Below are 18,281 nucleotides of genomic sequence, written 5' to 3' on the forward strand. Positions count from 1 at the left end.
CAACAATGCCTCCCTGACAATTAGGTGTAGCTGTGATATGACCACTTTAGGGATATCAGAACAATTATACCCTGTTCCGCCTGACTAAGGTATTTGTCGTACAATATCTCTTCCTATACCTGTATGCAAGCTAAGCTTACTATAGATTGTGTGCAAATGTCGTAGCTGAGAAGTGAAAAAGGAAGAGGCGGCAAAGCCCAGGTGACAAGGTTAATGGATGGCTGGAGCCCATTCCACTGCAATATTTCTAGCTGCTACATGTGCGACACTCAGAGTTCAAAGTGATAAACTCTAGCATTAATGCATTGAAAAAAGCAGTAATCGGAGAGGAGGAGGCCACAGGTCAGCTTCTTTGCCTGCATGGCCCCAATCTGATTTTGTTTTATATCTGCCGACTGATGCCAAGCTCTGAATGTTTCTAATACCATGGAAAAATAAAGCCAACTTCTTGGAAAAACAGCTCACCAGATGTTTGGATATGTTTTTTTTTTCTCTTTTCAGCTTTCTCTTTTCAGAGAGCCCTGGCAGATTTTCAAAGTGAAATAAAATTCAAGTGTTAGAGGGGATGATTGTGTAATTCACAAGAATCCATACCGGAGGTAAGATCATTTCCCATTCTTAACTGTTTGACAACTGGATGGACCATTGACACAAAGAACTGACACTGGCTGCAATCTACCAAGTATCAGGACATGCTTGTACATCTAATAGTAAATAAAAGTAATTCACCGGCACACACTTGAAGGGTTTTTAAAGTATTGATATGTTTATTCAATACCCAATGTCACATACTGTCATACAGTGCTAACGTTTCGGGTCCGCACAGGGATCCTTCATCAGAGCGACAAAGACACAATGCATAGGTGAACATGCAGGTATAACTACACATCAATTCTGGATTTTGCATGGCGCCATCCGTGTGGTCACCTGGGCACCACATATACCTTGTGGTTTTGAGACCGTGGCAGTGCGAATGGGATTTGGACTTTGATGCTTGTACATCTGTCACAACACTAATCTGAACTGTTATGTTTTAGGAAATATCAATTAACTGGGTAAAAAGTTTACAATAAAAGTTTGCAATTCTGTTCAAAAGATAAGTACAAGTTTAGGAAAAAGTGCTGTGCCCCAATACCTGGCTTCTGCAACCAGAAAAGTGAATACGGCCACGTACCTAGAAGTTATCATTGTTTCCACTGCCTAGCTGGTCAATGGCCAGTGCAGTTTTTATTACCTCAAGTGAACCTATTAGGATCCTGGGCATGTGCCAATCTGATGACAGGGTCTTGGCAGACTTATGTGATCCTTGGCTGAATTCAGCAGAGTTAAAGGTTGGTACTGCCTACCGTTCACTATTCCTAGATCCTATTTGTAGATGACTGTTTGTGTCTGATTGTGGTGGAAGTCAGGAATCTTGGACTTGGTAAACACTGCTCTGGTCCTGGGTAAGCTGAGCAGTGGATATATTATTTCCTCTTAATAGGGGCACAAAATGTAAATGTATTAATTTGTTGGATACAGCTGCTGTGGACGGTGTGGGAAGGGGGAGGTACGAATATATATTTTTTTTAGTTAAAAGTTTTAGGGCCCATTCACTCTATTGTAGTATGTTAGCATTAAAGTGCATTAACACGCACTGTGTTAAGGCAGCCCATTAATTTAAATGTGCTGCCTAATGCCCCTGAATGCATTAGAAAATGTGCATGTATCATTTCTTGCAATGCGCTGCATGTTAGTGTGGTGCACTGCAACACATGTCCGTTGGCAATGTGGGTGGGGGGCCATTCAGCGTTGTGCATTGCCACGCATTACTGTAGCGAAATAGTGTGGATGGCCCCTTGAAGCTGAACCCTGAGATCCCTGAAAATGTCTGAATGCCGTTAATTAATAGAATGTATTCTATTTTTAGAATTTTAGAAAATGAGCTACAATGACCATTTAACTGCTTATCAAATGTTGAGATACGATACCAGTCACACAGGGAGAACATTGTTTTCAGTGTGTCAGTCACCTGAATGGCTTGCATTGTGGAGCTGTAAATTACAACCACTGTGTAATGCTTGAAAGCAAAAAGCAGAGCCTGCACATGTAATGAGAAAATATGGCTGCAACGATGTACATACTGTATAATGCTCCTTACAACTCCACTCAAATTTTATATTCTCTGCACACATGACATTCAGGTTTCCTTAACACACACCTTTTTCTCCAATTAAATTTGGGTAATAAACAGAAACTACACTCAGAGTAAATTCACTGTAAAGCTGGCCATACACTACTCATACATCAAGAACTGGCGGAAATTTGCAACGTGGGTGCTGCTGTCAGCACCCTTTCGGCTGGCATCCCTCAATAAGCAGATCAAAGGTGCCCGTCAGAAAATCTTAGAACGAACAGAGCCGGCAGCCAATGAGTCATCGGCTCTTTTCCGGTATTCTGGCGGCTGCCGTCAGAATACAGTGCAAACAGCGGGAGATTCCTCGCTCAACGCTCCTAAGCGTTAATGGGGGAATCTTTTCTATTTTTTTCGTTAAGCACGTGGGTTGAACGAAAAATAAATAGAACAGTGTAAGGTCAGCGTAAGAGGTTGCTGCAACTCCAATAAACTGGAACACCCCTGCTGAGCTCCTCCCTCTAATGGTTTTCACTCACACTGAGCTTATATACAGGATTTGTTTTTAAAGCATTTACAATCATTAATAAGAAAATAAGTGAAAGGACTACACATTCCCTTTACCTGAGAACATCAGAAATCAGTTTCGGCCCTGTAGGCACTCAATAGAAGATCCATGTTGCCTTATTGTAAACAAACAGCAGTATGTACTTGGGTTGTAGAATGTAACAACCAAGCAAACTTTCTAACCTTTGTCTTATATTGCTATAGCAAACAATTGTGATTCACCGTTCAAGGCTGATATGCTGGAACAGAAAGATCAGTGACAAGAGCAATACAAATATTTTCATTTTCAATAACTATATCAAAAGAAGGCACATTTTTGACCGTAGGATTGACATATCAACCGCTCGAGTAGTTTATTCTGTGAAAATCCACTAATGGCAGTTTTACAGTTTTTTCAAGAAATGTGTGCCTCCTGAATCAGGACCAATTCCACATTTATTGTGGTAATGTAGAGGTGCAGTGATGTATACTGTATGTGCACATTTTAATGACTCACATTGCTGTCCGTCTTATTTTTTAATGAATTTATAGTAGGCCTGAGTCCTACACATTGAAAATGTTCTCCACAGGAAACTCAGTCTGACACTGGGATCAGATTGTAAAGCAGCTGACCCCCTCCCTGTGAGTGATTGTAACAAGATCACTGCACACCAGCTCTGCTTTTCCAGATCACAATACACTGCCGGGGGCTATTGCAACTATGAATACTAATGAATAGGGGGAGAAAGAGTTAAGAGAGTGTTAATTTACACAGACTGCTTGCAAAGCACTAAGGCGGCCATTTCAAATGGAGCCATGAGGAGAGCAGGAGGACAAAAAAAGTAAATTTCTGTGTTCATATACAGCAACTGCATATGCTTGCTTCATGTTCTTCATGTTCTCTTGGTGTACAACATTGCTGGCATATATTGTTTTTTTTAAAATCTTGAAATGGGCTTTAAACTGACCGTAAAACACAGTGCATAAGTGTTGAATTGGAGCATATGTACTTACCCTTTTAGGAAAGTACATAGTCAAATGCAATGTCACTGACAATCATAATCACTGTGAATGTGCTGGAAATCTGAGGACATAAACTTTCAGCTGGTGAACACTGCCATTTGACAAAGCAATACTACCGAAGTACTGCTTTGTTATTAAAAATATGTCTCCCTCTGCATTTTATAGTCAGTGAGCAGAAAGCACTGGGTAATGGGCTGAGCACTTTGTAGCTGGTAAAAAAAAAAGTAAATGACAAAATATGAAAAACAGCCTGCATAGATTAATTTCCTTCAGAATAGAAAACAAAACATTTGTGAAAGAGTGGGTCTCTCTCCGGAGCTTAGTGACTTCAAGTGTGGTAACGTGATAGGTTGATACCTGTGCAATAAGTCCATCCTTGAAATTTCCTTGCTACTAAAATTCCACTCTCAACTGTTAGTGGTATAACAAAGTGGAAGCAACTGGGAACAACAGCAACTCAGCCACGAAGTGGTAGGCCACGTAAAATGACAGAGCGGGGTCAGCACATGCTGAAGCGCACAGTGCGCAGAAGTCACCAACTGTCTGCAGTCAATAAATACAGACCTCCAAACTTCGCGTGGCCTTCAGATTGGCACAACAATAGAGCTTCATGGAATGGGTTTCCATAGCTGAGCAGCTGCATCCAAGCCTTACATCACAAGTGCAATGCAAAGCGTTGGATGCAGTGGTGTAAAGCACTTTAGAGAAGTGGAGACGTGTTCTCTGGAGTGATGAATCACACTTCTCTGTCTGGCAATCTGATGAATGTGTCTCGGTTTGGCGGTTGCCAGGAGAATGGTACTTGCCTGACTGCATTGTGCCAAGTGTAGAGTTTGGTGGAGGGGGATTATGGTGTGGGGTTATTTTTCAGGGTTTGGGCTTGGCCCCTTAGGTCTAGTGAAGGGAACTCTTAAGGCTTCAGCTTACCAAGACATTTTGGATAATTTCATGCTCCCAACTTTGTAGGCACAGTTTGGGGATGGCCCCTCATGTTCCAACATGGCTGCGCAGCAGTGCTCAAAGCAAGGTCCATAAAGACATGGATGAGCGAGTTTGGGGTGGAGGAACTTGACTGGCACACCTTTGGGATGAATTAGAGCAGAAACTGCGAGCCAGGCCTTCTCGTCCAACATCAGTACCTGACCTGACAAGAATGGTCAAACATTCCCATAGACACACTCCTAAACCTTGTGGACACCTCCCCAGAAGAGTTGAAGCTGTTCTAGCTGCAAAGGGTGGGCCAACTCAATATTGAACCCTACGGACTAATACAGGGATGCCATTAAAGTTCATGTGCGTGTAAAGGCAGGCGTCCCAATACTTTTGGCAATATAGTGTGTGTGTATATATAAAAATATAAAACAAAACACTGTATGAGTAGTTCAATTGTTTCTTCCATACATTGCTGATTATATCTCAGGATTATATGTCAGGTCGTGCTGGCACCACATATTGCAGCTGTAAGTTGGGAGATCTAGTTCCAAGATGACATTAAATGTTCAAGGCACCTGCATTTTCTTTTAGTGCAGGGCATATGTGAAAAATGGATTGCTCTAGAAAAAATAATAGTGGTACATCTACATCTCAGCTCATCGTAAGATTACTATCTGAAATACAATTCACATTTTAATAAAGTGTCAGGGAACGAAGCGGCAAGCTCAGCCGACAATATCTCTTCTTAATATTCTGCATTAGAGCAAGGAGGCACAAACAGTTTAATAATATAATGTAGAACGATTTTATGCTTTAGTCAACAGGAGTTAAACTGGAATGGTGATTAAGGAAGCTATAAAATATTACACTTTTTTTGAGCCATGTGTTGCAACATCATAATAAAGTATGATCTTGTATTGCTGTCAGATAGCTCCCTGCTTGCTCTATAATAATAGTACTTAAAGCAGTTTAGCTCACTTAAAAATACCACAAGGAAAAATAAAGATGCTCAAAGCATCCAGTTAGATATTTGCGTGTGTTTTAGAATATACATAGATAAGGACTTGGGGAGGTCACTAAGGCTAGATATACATGCGTAGATTTCCAAAATCACTGGCTTCCTCCAGGGCCGGATTTACTCTCTCTGCTGCCCCAAGGTCAGGTTCCTCAATGCGCCCCCCTACCCAACAACCCCTCCTATGGAGAATGGCAGACCTGCAGGCTGCATTCAATGATGCCGAGATCACTTGTACAAAACAAGCGGTGGCTTCTCCGCTGTATATTTAGCTCTGCTTGCCCAAAGCAGGACTAAATGTAGAAAACAACTACTCCCCAGCGCCCGGAACTGCATGTCCCGGGCGTCGGGAGATAGGAATTCTAAGCCCCTGCTGCCCCTCTACTTCCTGCTGCCCCAAGGCCGGGCCTTGGTTGGCCTTGTGGGAAATCCCACCCTGGCTTCCCCCATACCCGCTAAATAGCATGGATAGAGGAATCTGCACTGCCCACTACTACCACAGTTGCCTGAATACCTGAATAGTGACTCCATCTGATAAGATACAATCATTGTTAGGCCGACAATTTTCCACCTGGCTTCTTTATTTTTGGTTTGCTGGGTGGTGCCAACAGGAATGGTGGAAGAGGAACTTTCCTTGACCTGGATTGTTTTTTTAGACTAAAAAATACTAAGATGGAGAGGGGTGATAGGTTGGGGGAAAATAAACCAAATAATCAGGAAAACCAAGTATTCTGGACACTGTAAATAGAGCATATGTAACTGCTAACCAATCCAAGGGATCACTGTGTATTTGAACCAAAACCAACAAGTCAGCAGTATATTAGATGTCATAACACTGACATATTCTAAAGAGAACTATGATAATCTATAGATCTAGGGATTGGAATAAAGCACATTTACTTACCTAATCCCTGCTCCCTCCAAGTTAATAGACCGTTCCCTGACGCCTCTTCTCCCCGTGGGCTCCGGCAATCTAAGGACCGCTGATATCATTACGTCTAATGCACCTTCCATTATGGCTCCAGCCCGTAGAAAAATGAGCTCTGAACCCTTGCAGTGTGGGGGTAGCCCCACTGCAATGGTACTTTTTTTGTTTGCCTGGAGATGGGCTTTAATGGTCCACTCCATCACACTTGTTACTTTCCTCTTTTGACCCTGTCACCACAGAGAAGGTTACTAAGAGGGTGTATCCATTGTGTAAATATATTGTGCTAGAAGGTGTCTCTCTTTCTCATCTCAGAAACATGGGAGGTATGTATAGGGGGCTGACAATAATTATGTGTTCATAAACCAGTATTTAAGACAGACCTCTAAAGATGAAAATAAGTTCAGAAAGTCAAGGGACAATGGACCATATCTGTCTTCATCATGCACATACACAATTCCTTGCCTCCATTCATTAGACATCGGCTTGTCCCCTTCCATATAGAAGGAAAGACAAAGCATTTTTATAGAAGAGTGTAATTTAAATTAAAACAATCACCCATCACAAAAGAACCACGCAGCATGCTCATTGTACATTCCAATATATTTCTTCTGAGACATCTGCCTACATCTAAGAGTATTTATAGACCCCGAGAGGCTCATGTTAGATCAAGACAAAAAGTCTCTCTGATCCTTGCAGTCAAAATGTGGGCATTTTCAATAGCATCAAAGGTATGCACAGCCATTTCAACCTTTAAACAAGGAACCATACAGTGTGGGTGATAGCCTATTTCCAGAGTAGTTCAGAGTCAGACAAAATAATACACAAAATAAGGATGAGCAACTCATATCAAAATTACTTTAGGGTAAATACTAGAATAACTCAGAATATGCACTAAATACAATTATGCTATATGTTCTCTTTAAGCTGGCATAATCAGTAAATGCAGGACCTAGTGTTTAGTAGATTGCCTGGTAACCCTAAGAACCAAGGTCTATATGGCATACTCACAGTGGCCAACTTCTTGATTGTCAGCTTTGGTCCAAGTCCTCACACTTTTTCCACCTCTTTATTGGTTATGTTTAGGTAAGCTGCTGAGGAAGCAGGTTGCTTTTATCATACCCGAGTGTCCTCAGTCTTTAGGGGCACGGGCTGATCTAATAGAGATCAGGACTGATATAAAAAGGCACCTCAGAGTACCTACAATTGTTAGCTTCGGCTGTTAAAAACTACCCACAAATTTTCTTTAAAGAAGAAGTCCAAATATCTGACACCCATTTGCACACTTTAGTGGCACGCATATACATATAGCTAAAGCTGAAGTGATGCACCTATACAATGTATAGCATGTACTACAGCAAAAAGGACATAAGAAAATAAAAAAGAAGTTTGCTGGTAAATGACATTTCCCTGTTTGACTTTAAAAAAAAAAAAAATTACATAGGGTCCACGACTTGCCTTGAAGCACTTCATCTTTAGTTTGAATTCAGGCCAAGTCATTACCTCCATCGACTTTGTATGTTCTCCTGGTGCTTGCTTTTATTTTCTCCCACACTCCAAAGACATACTGGTAGGTTAATTAGTTCCTGTAGAAATCAGCCTTAGTATGTGTATGTATGTATGTGAGATAGGGATTTAAAATTTTAAGCTCCTTGAGGCCAGGAACTAAGGTGAATGAATAATATGTAAAGCGCTGATGATACTACATAAATACCTATAATAAATAAATGCACAGCGAATTAATGGGTTTTATGCAGTTAAAGAAATTGTGCATTTCCGGGGACCAGACTTCATAACTAGGTAGCATCTCGGCAAATTTGAACAGTAGTCTACTCTAGTGACGTGCCGTGCCTTCTGTGCTGAGTGAGGCATTCCCCAGCCCACTGAAGCTCCGCCCATCCCCCTGAAGCTCCACCCTATCCCACCAAAGACCCGCCCTAGCTCGGTAACCAAGCTATGTGGGGAGAAGGAAGGGAGGAGACAGGGAAGAGACTGTTGCTCACTTGTTTGTCACTGGTGAGGCATCGAGATTGATGTCCTCACTGTTTTTTTCTTCTTTTTTTTGATTGGACAGCTTGGACCAATGGCGCTTTGCCATTGGTCCAAACCATCCACAGAGCTCACGCCTCTAACACAGAGTAGAGGCTGTGACAGCTCACCAAGTTAGGTTACACAAGCAGTGGGGAAGCCTGCTGCTGTGTAACCTAACTGTCAAAAGCCGGATGCAGCGCTGCCTGTAATTAACAGGCAGCACTCCATCCATGACAGGTTACACAGTGGGGAGGCTTTCCCTGCTGTGTAACCTGTTACAAGCCGATCTGAATGGAGAAAAAGCTGTCAGCTTCAGACTTGAAGCTGACAAATTCTTCCTCCATAATAATAGGTGAGGCACTGCCTCACCTGCCTCCCCTAAACGCACGACCTTTGCCCTGCTCTTTGCAGGATATGTACACAGGGATGGGTTTGTAGTAAAAGCAGAAGACAATTATAAATCGGGATAGTTTAGTAACTCACAGAAAAAAGACGAGGCCAGATTGGGATGGCACAAACTCTCAGAGGCTTGTTGAACAGTGCTAGCAAAGTATAGTACAATATGCATATCATTTAAGGTATACATACAGTAAAGTATTCAAATAAAACACTATCCCAGGGGAAAGTGAAGCAGACATAGACTCTGATTTACAGCAACTGCAGCCAACGTGCATAGATCTGTATCCCCCATAACCAATTTGGTTGCATTATTCAAATGAAGCCAGGTGTGAGGTTGCCATCTGTAACAGCTCCAGTTCCCATTAAGCAACTCCACAGCCTGTGCCATTTGCCAGTGGGTGCACCTCCCTGGTTCAAGTAGCATGTCTTTCTTCTGCTACATATTCCTACATTCCTGAGACATATAGTATTGTGCTGTGCCCTGAATAGTAAAAGCAGGGTTCTCTCTGTGTGGGTTCCCCTTCTCCTGGGATTGGTGCCAATTGGGCATGTGTATTTCACGTCCTCTGACTCCACAGGGTCTACTTGCTCACCTCAACAGTACCAGCCATTAGGGAGCCACTAGGCAGACAGCTGCACCAGCTAGCAAGCTGGCCATTAGGCCTTTTACTCCTGACTGTTAGGTGTACAGGTGTACCGCTCCAGTTTATCTGAGATCCTGGAATATGGATGCTATATCATCCAGCCCTCTAATACAGTCCTGAGTGGCCGTGGCGCCCCCTGGGCATGTGCCATATGTGCCTTTTCCTAGAAACGCCACTGGCTTTGAACAAATAATCCCAAAAACAATTACATTTGTGGGATTATTTCAAGAAATACCTGGCCTTGCTTCTTCAAAAAAGTACTTTGTATAAATAATCCCTTCATTACTTTTTTTACTCCAGCCTGTCCGCTCCTCCTCTGCCAGAAGCCCGATTTGTGGGTGTTCCCATTTATGAGTCCTGACGTTATTTACACTAGTCAGTGTAGCAGTGTGACGGAAAGTCTTTTGTATACAAGTCTCAATGGAGATATGAAGGAGAGCACAAAGACAACCCCTCCCCCTGGATAACTCTTTACTGTGCATGGGTGTTGGAGCATAGGTAGATTCTGCCCCCATCTTTTGTGAGCATGTGAATGTTTACCCAGAAGTTGCTTTGACACACCCCCTCCCTCTGCATGTGTTGTGTCAAGTTCTAAAATTATTCATCTGATTAAGAGCAGCATGGTCTAACAGCGCATGCTCCTAATCTACATTTTTCAGCATTGGTCCTGCACACTTGGGGAAGCTGAAAGCATCCTTAGTGGTGGGTTTAGAGGGTGAATGTTGGTGAATGGAAATGAGGAAAGCAAATATGTATACTGAGGAACAGAAGCAGAAAGTCTTTCAACAGAAATCAATAACGAATTACTGACAAAATCAGTGATTTACCGTTTCCAAATGGGCAAAGTCCAAAAGCAGTTTGGGGCAGCTGCAACATGGTGAATGTTACTGAAACCTTCATTTCCTACTGAAGAATGGGGAGTTTGGATGCATAGCACAAAGAACTCTCATAAATACATAGGCAGCCAATGCACTTTGTAACTATGGTGACCGATCTGACGATAAGTAAGCAGCGCATACAACAAAAACTGTAAAGGCTGCATAGTAAACCTTCTGTTTTTCACAAACACATTCCAACACATGTTGGGGAAAAATAAGTACAAATATAAGTTTAATTTTATATAAAAAATTTAGGTACTCAAAATTATTCTAAACTTCTAACATAAAAAGAAAATGTATGCTATATTGCCTCACAAACTTCTTCATACACAGAATTAATGTAAAGTGGCAGCATTCATCCAGTTTTAAGTTTATTCTTTCTAAAAGGAACTTGATTTGTGTTAATCTTGCCAGTCTTCATGCAGTTCCAGCTGTACCTCTGTTGTAATCTCTACTATATTTTTTCACTTTATGTTTATTCCCTATACTATAATTGTATATAATCATGTAATCTTATGAAAGAGTTCACTGCAAGGCAGTTATCATGAGCTTTTCATTTCCCACCCATCTGTGATAGTTTGGCTCTGTTAGCATTAAATACTTTACCTAAATTTCATGGTTACTTCAAATTGGCTTTTTCAGTTGATTTAGCATAACTGAACTGCATCTTTTTTTTGCATTCATCTTTTTACCAGGTTCAGAGACAACAGACGAAGAATAATACCTGCTTACTTTTCTGTACAAGTTTAGTGCATCTAAACTTAAAACCTTTTCTAGTTCTGGATAGATAAAAGAATGGTTAAGACTAGCGGTGCACCGAAATGAAAATTTTAAAAACGAAATGAAACAAAATGTTCAGGCCAAAACCGAAAATGTTTTTTTATAACTTTTTCAAATTTTTTCAAATATTTTATTTTTAAATAAACTTTTACATTTTTTATAATTTATTTATTTTTATTAAATATTTTAATTTTTTACTTTACTTTAGGTGCTTTGGGAAATATTAGGGATCTAAACAGACCTTTTAAAACAGAAGAAAAATTGAGAACACAGAGTCCTCAATCTCTTTTTCTGCAGCCCCTGTTATAAATTAATTTACTATATTCACAATCATGAATGAACAAGAGGTGATGTAGATCACTCCCATTCATTCATAATTGAGGACACAGGAAACATACTATGTCCTCAATTATTTACAAACACTCAGCCATCACTGATCACTGAGTGTTTGTACCTGCTCTCTATCGTGACACGCTGTCACAGGAGGCTGAGCGAGCAGTGCAGGGAGGAGAGCTCGATCTGACAGCTGACTCCTCCTCTGCACCGCCCTCCGGCCTCCTGTGTCAGCGCTGGCTGTCTCCGCCCACACACCGCTCTGGTGATCTGTGACTGGAGGCTGAGTAGTGCAGGGAGGAGAGACACTGGCCGCTCACAGTGCTCTCTTCCCGCAGCGCTCGGCCGCTTGTGATAGTTTGTCTCCTTCCCGCTGGGACACAAAGCAGCGCCCAGCAGGGAGGAGAGAAAGCAGGCATGCGCCACCATTTTGGCAGAAAAATTGCACTTTCGGCATTTAGCCGAAAGTGCCACTTTCAGCCGATATGTTTCGGCGGCCGATATATCGATGCATCTCTAGTTAAGACCCTTGTTGGTCTTTTTTTTCGTATGTGTTGCATTGGGAAGATTTGCCTTTACTTCCTGACCCAGAAAAACAGCAGGAAACCGGAGACCTCCCCCAAGTTGTGGGAATAACAAGACAGTTCTTCTTAGACAGTTTTAACAAGAAAAGGTCTACCTAGTGGTAGATTTCACCTCACCTCCTGTTCCTATGACTACCCAAAAATTGAGAAATTCCCATAATTTCTGAACCACCCCATTGGGAACACAGACTGCAATAAAAAACAGAGAGAGTGGTTCTAACATTTTCACATTCTATCCAAAACCAAAGAAAAAAGTTTTGGCTTTACACTTTAACTTCAGGACCTGTTGGGCTTGTTTTCAGTGACAGCACTTGTGTTTAATCGCTATTTTTGAATATTAACGAAAATGTTTTACCACATGTGTTTTGTCTTTATCCTGCCAAAAAGGAACAAAGTACATGTAGCACTTTGTCCTATTTCAATTTGAACCAAGTAGAACCAGAGCTGGGGTGGTAGATAGCACCCCCTGGAAACATTTAAAGGTATGGCACTGCCAGATACGTAAAACCTTGCTGGCCTTCAGACAACTGCACACCCTTTGCTTTCTTAATAAAATGTTCCTCTCAGGACATGCTCTCTGAATGACACCCATCTGGCAACTTCTCTACCTACTCACAATAACACAGCAATGTTTGACACCTCTGTATAACAGTCAATAGTATTTAAAAACAATAGAATATAACTGTACATGACACTTTGCTCATCTCAAAACATGCAACAGCCAAAGTGTGAAGACCCTGTTTGCAGACCCTTTACAGCTTCCACCCACACAAACCTCCATTTTTAGGAAAAGCTATTAGAGCGTTGCATAAAGGAGGCGATACAGAGCAACGAAAAATATACGCAAGAGCCAACTGGTGTCACACAGAAATTAGGGGCAGAGAGATCAAGTAATAGTAATGGCAAAACAAGGAAAAAATGAACAAGGCAAATAGGAGAATGATTTTTTCTTTTATATAATGATGACCTTCTGCAATATAAGAGGTGAAGCAAAATGTAGGTGGCAGAAAAGACCTTTTTATTTTGTAATTATTCCATTTGGTTGTACCACTTTTTGTTGGTAAGTTTTAAATCCTGGCAATACACAGCGTTTTTATGCTTATTGCCTCAACGTACCTTTGGGCTCCCATTTCAAATTACAGAGATCCTTTTAAATATGAGTGTGTGTGTCTGTGTGTATATTTTCCCAGATAATAATGAACTAAATAATACTGCGATAAGCATTACAGGTAGAAGAAGACAGTCACCAATAAACACATATTCAACTGCCTAGTTGTGACACAGCACAAAATTAAAGTTCATACAAACAAATGAATAGCATTATTCTGCAATGTTAATAAGATAAAATACACATTGCCTAAATCATACATTGTAACTTTGCTCCAGATTTATTTAACTGAATGTACATTCTGTAGACTGCATCATAACAAATAGTGTTTCACAACTCACACAGAAAAAAAAGACAGTGATATAGACCGTGATTTTTTTTTCCAGTGACCGGCAGAAGCCTGTAACCAAATTAACTTTTCTGCCAAATGTTCAGTTTATATGCCTGCAACATGATACTGGATCATCCAAGATAAAATAGGTTAATTCATCAGTAATACATTTCACTGGCAGATTTCCAGTAAGTAATTTCCTACCTTTATAGAATCCTAGGAGATTTCAGACTTCTACATGTTCCAATAAAAATGAAAAGAGATTGACCAAGAACCAAATAAGATTCTGACTGTGGTCCTGAAGATAGTCTGCAAAGAGATAGATGACTGCTGCAAATGTGAAGGAAATGTGGTTTTTAAGGAGGGTGGACGGAAGAAAGGGTTCATCATCACACGGTTTAATGTCAGAGCACTGAACGGAAGGGGTCAGTCACAGATCCAAAATAGGAACTTCAAAAAAGCCTCTAATTGTTTTCTGCTTTTAAGCACACAAGCAAACGTCTGTTAACAGCAATTCAATGGTAATGAGAGTCACTCCTCCATAAACCAACATAAGCAGAAATGGAAAATTATTGGAATATTGATTAAACTGATTTAAGTTTGTAAAGAATACCGGCAATATCTTTCTGAAAATATAGCTAGAATGTCTGAAAAATACAGAAGCTGGTCAGGATTGAAGCTCTAGAATTGATGTATACTATTATTATTACTATGTCAGACCTTGCTGCCTGATTTTACTAATAATGGGGCCCTTTTATAAAACTATAACCAAGGAGAGAATGTTACGCATAGCAACCAAATCCCTTGTTACATTGGCAGAGAAAACAGTTGTCTCCTGACAAAGTCCGAGTGACATAACGCCCAGGGTGGAACCTATCAATGTGCATCCCGGAAGCGGAGAGAGAGAGAGAGTGGCACAGAGCTGACAAATGCGAGTGTGGTTGGTGGCTACATTTATGGGCGGCACATTCTGTGCTATCTGTGGAAGATGGGACATTGAGCATTGCGTTTTAAGTGGTAGTGGCATCATCTGGATCAAATGAGTCGTTTTTTAACACATTTTAATAAAGGTGTCATCTTTTCTTCTAGAGGATTGATACAAACCATTTAACCACGGTCAGCTTTTATTTGTTTTTGTAAACTTTTATCCCAAAAGAAAAAAAAAAGTTGTAAGCCAAGTCCATTGAAATCTGCTAGTTCACGTAGCACTACCCTTTCCACGGGGTGACAATGCTGCTGTCCTATGGTGGCATCCTTGCTCCTCTAGAGTGGAGCCACCCTAAAGCTGGCCATACACCTGACAATTATCGTTCATCTTTTTTTTGTCCCGTCATCTAACCCCTGTTCAATTTTGAAAACCCCATCAAGCACAGGCCAATGTAGTTTTTGATTATCGTTTGTTAGCAATACTAACTGGCCGAATTCTGCAGATTGACAGAATGGATTTTCATTTGCACATGTGCAGTGTTCATGTTGCGATTTTTGTTGTACGAAAACAACACTAAACCATCAATTTTCATCTGACGAAAGTTTTGTAGTGTGCCCATTCAACCAAATTCGGCCAGTTGTACAGTAATTGCGATCACGCACTTCCCATCAACTGGCCGATTATCGTACAAAAATGCGATCACGTTAGCTTTTCGTGCGATAATCGCAAGCTGTATGGGCACCTTTAGACAGGAAGTGTGTTATTGGCTGCACCACCAGTTGAAAATAAAGAAATGAAAAAAGAAAACCAATGAAGATACCACATTTATGGATTGGTAAGCTGCACTATATTACAGTTTTGTGTTTCCTTTTAGATAGACATTAAGAAAGACAAGTATCTTGGCCTTGTTATTTGTACAAGTAAATGAACAGTAGGGTTCCAGGTGCTAGGTCCCCTACCCTTCTACTGAGAGCTGCAGATCAATTGAAAGGGTTTCCTGCCTATAATTTATCAAAGTCTAATTAAAATGATCAAGCTGAAGTTCTCAGGGCCATCTGCAACTTATCCAACTAGGTTGTTGAAAGGTACTGAATACAGACTGAGATCAAAGACTACCAATTATCAAGGACCATAGAGTTTATAGTTGTTAATGCATGGTATTACTGTGAAAGCATACACTCCACAGTTGACATTATTATTCAATATATAGAAACAGCACTTTTCATGTAATTACAGAGGGAAACACTGAAGAAAATGCAGATCTGAATTATTTTTATTTTCACAACATGCTGTTTTCTGTGGTTTCCGTTGACTGAGAGGGCTGGATGTCATCTACAGCTATTCTATGTGTCACCCTTTCACCCACCTATAAGCTGGAATTACACAGAATATGCGATACAACAAATTTTATAGCCTAGCATCAAATAGCACTTAAAGCCCTACGCTCTTCATGCCAATATGCCAATAAAAAAAAGACAAAGAATATCTAAACCCAAAGCCAAAAAATTTAATATATTTCAACCTATCAGTTCTTAAATATAGTGGCTGCATTATGTTCCTTCTTTTGGCTTTTTCTCCCCGCGTTTTTTTTGCGGCCGCGCTAGTGTGAGTTTACACCCGTGAAAAAACGAGCCACAAAAACACGCAGATTGCTTAGGGTGCCATTAGAAATGAATGGCACTGCAATCACGTTCTGAGGCCGGAGGGGGGGCGTGGTGGTGTGATTCATGTCAATGGCACCGCAGACCCGCCTCCCTTCCTCGATCACCAGCACCAGAAAGCATGGTACAGCAATGTTCTGCACTTTGTATTGTGATCACACTTTTGTTTGCCTGAAGAAGGGACTGCCTGGCCCCGAAACGTCGCTTTGTTATGTGACATTATGTTCAGTCAATAAAGGAGATTGGCTGCTATCTACAAACGGAGTGTGAGTGACTTTATGGTATTAGCATTCAATGTGCGGAGGCATCTGCGGTAACTTTCGACACCCCACCAGTTTTTCGTTTGGGCTCTATCCGGTCAGGAGTGCAATGGGATCTACTACATTCTGGTGCTGGTGATCGCACTTCGGGCAGGAGGTGTATATGCAGTGCCATTGACATGAATGGCACCACCACATCCCCTCCCACCCCAGAACATGGGAGGCTTGCTTTTTGCGATTCAGTGTGTTCCAGCAACTAACCGTGCTGGAAGGCACTGGATATGGTGTGAACCGGCCCTATAATATTACAAGATGGAATACAGTGGATCTCCATTTGAATAAGTAGTATATTTTCATCTGTTATATTTGTACCATTCTGCTTTGATAAATCAGCTGAACAGGCTGCTAGAGATAACCTGTAGTTTTATGCAATCAGTAAGAGCAGAGTTATTTGGAAGGCATCAGGAAGGACAAGATACTGATAAGGCAGAGCAAGATACTAATTGTCAAAAACAGATACTCTGGAGAAAGTATTCAGCAGGCCGACAGGTGGAGATGAAGGAATTCTGATCACGTCCTCTCTCCGCACAGATCAATAGGTGAAACATCTAATGGTGAAGACAAACCTGTTGCTTTTTTTATGCTGTGGCTCTTTGTGACCTACTATTAACAGTTTGACACACCATTCTTTAGAAAGTAACCTCAACTTTAGTAAAACTCCAATTTACTTGCTAACACTGACAAGCGCATGGTTAAGAAGCATGTGCAAAAGAAAAATTACAGAAAAATCCCTGGAGAACAACACTAAAGACAGCAGGATTTTTGAGGACTAAAACATGTACCAAAAAATCAGAGCTGTATTTATTATAAAGCCCTCATTGCCAAGTGCTTAGAGCAAGAAGGTGATAGAAGAACTACATATGAGCAGACATTTAAAGCAGAACTCCAGACAACCGGCTTGTCAAATCATTAACAGGCTGCAAGGCATACTATGAATGGGCAAGGGGGGCATATAAATGACAGAGCCAGAAGTATAGTGTGAGCTATACTATGCGGCATGAATGAAAGTGTACATATTGAAAAATGGGCAGGGATACTGCATGTGGAATAAATCCCAATAGAGGGTATCTATTTTTACACAACAGTAATGACTTAAAAACTTTGCCTGGAGTTCTGGCTTTGATCTTTTCATTTTCTTTTTTTTTATTGATCTCTGGATACTTTGACTAAATCCAGCAGCAGAGCTGAAGAAGGGTGAGGTAACAGAGGCCACTCAAAGGGAGTCGCAAAACATTTTGCAACATGCATTTACCACCATTTTCCCACTGATCATAGGGGACACTTCTCCCGCTGACTATCAATGTCAGGGGCACCTCTCCCACTGACCATCAATGTCAGGGGACACCTACCCTATTGGCAACCAATGTCACTTAGTCCCTTACCACCATTATAAGGAAACACTACACTGACCACGAATGTGAAGAGACAGTGGCGTCACAAGGGGCGTGTTACCCGCTGCCGGGTGCCACCATTGGAGGGGTGACACCAAAATGAATGACAGTCATTTTGGTGTCACCCCCTATGAAAAGTCGGGCATTCGGTCACGGACCGAGAGCCCAACTGTCAGGAGAGAGGAGGGGACCCGGCGGCATACCTCATTCCGCCAGGTGAACGTCCCCTCCTCTCTCTGCCGGCGTCCATCACCAAGATGGCCGCCGGCAGGTGTCAATAAGACGACCGTGCATGCGAGATGACGGCACGGCGGGGTGTCACCCATTCAGCGCTACGG

This window comes from Nanorana parkeri, unplaced genomic scaffold (assembly GCF_000935625.1).
Source record: "Nanorana parkeri isolate BGI_ZX_2015 unplaced genomic scaffold, ASM93562v1 scaffold870, whole genome shotgun sequence".
NCBI lineage: Eukaryota > Metazoa > Chordata > Amphibia > Anura > Dicroglossidae > Nanorana > Nanorana parkeri.